The sequence below is a fragment of the Vigna unguiculata genome, chromosome 11, assembly GCF_004118075.2.
Source record: "Vigna unguiculata cultivar IT97K-499-35 chromosome 11, ASM411807v1, whole genome shotgun sequence".
Classification (NCBI taxonomy): Eukaryota; Viridiplantae; Streptophyta; class Magnoliopsida; order Fabales; family Fabaceae; genus Vigna; species Vigna unguiculata.
The window spans coordinates 31299511-31301190 of NC_040289.1; positions in this window are offsets into that span (position 1 = coordinate 31299511).

Below are 1680 nucleotides of genomic sequence, written 5' to 3' on the forward strand. Positions count from 1 at the left end.
CTTATTTATTTTGGATATCTCCTATATACTTCAGGCCAGGTCCAAAACAACCTATAAATACAAAACAGTTGTACACAAAATACTCACTCAATACTCATATTTACTCTTACATTCACTCAATATGCATACTCATATTTACCCAAAATAATGTTCTGCAAATAAATCTCTTCTCAATGTTCATCAACAACTCATTGATCAATCCTCACATATGGAACTTTTCAGTTAAGTCTCCCCCTTTTTACTTGGGAAGATCTACTATCCTTTTAGTGAAAAAATATATTTTTTATTTTCAAATTTTAAAATTAATAATATCCTGTCTTATAAAATTTAAAAATTTAAGGAAAGAAGAAAAAAATGACTCCAATGTTAAAGAATATGTAAAAACTTATACTTCAATATAGTGTATTAGCGAATCAAGAACAATTAATCGATCTAATAATTTAATTTTTCTTAAAAATTGAGTAAACAAATTAAAATAAATTTCATGTACTTAAAAGAAATTCATATAGTTTAAAATTAAAATAAATGAAAAAACTTAAAATTATTAAAATGAAAAAAATGAAAATTATTAATTTTATAAAATATAACTAACAAAAATTATTATCAAGCCTTATATTTATTAAGAAACATATATACTTAAACATGTTTTGTAATCATGTAAAATATGAAAAGATTCATTCAAGTGGAAAGTAATATATGCACGTGGAAAACGTTATTAGTTAGCATTGTTCACACATAATTTCACCATGCATAGTGTTCACAATGTGACTCTAACTATTTCATTTCGTTTACATTGTTTCAGTGAGGTAATATGTCAGTTTATACTGTAAGCACTTTCCAATAATGTGAATAAACCACTCTACAAATCTTAATATAAATCTAAATTATTATATATTTTAATAAATAATAATTTGAGATGGTTCCACTTGTTAAGTTCATAAATACTTTACATACTTATATTTATAGTATTTAATTTGCAAGTCTTTTATTTTAAATTTTATTTTAATCAAGTTTATTATTTATTTTGTCACTCTCTTATTTTAAATTTTATTCTAATCAAATTTAATGATAATTCCTTTATTAAATAGAGTAGGCTATTTTATTTATTTAAATTTTATATTTCAGCTAAGGTAATATTTGTTAACTTTTTGCTTTTTATCTTTTTCAGCTTTTCTTTTAATATTTGTTGACTTTTGTTTCTACTAGAAGTTTTGATAAAATCTTTTATTTAAATATTTAAATAAAGGCTTATTTCTATTCCATTTGAAGAATATCAAGATTTTATATTGTTGAAAAATATTCTTACAAAATCGAATTATATTCTGCAAAATCTCTTAAATAGTTTTAAAGGTTCACAATCTTAAAAAAGTTTTGTCTTCTACTCTTGAATAAAGGAGGAAGAGATGTCTGAAAAAAAACACTCTGATATCAAAGTCAATTCGAAGTATCGAATTTTAGAGAATTATTGTAAAAAAAATAATAATGTAATCATCAATTTTGTAAAATGTATCTTTTATACTAAAATTCTTAGATTACTTGATTGAATTTTAATTTAACCGATCTAATTACCTGTTAATTAGAATTAATTAATTAACTTAAGATTTATATTGTTTGGACAGTGATTAATCTGACTTGGTATGTGAGTATGATTTGAGCACATGTCATACTTAGTTGGGTCGA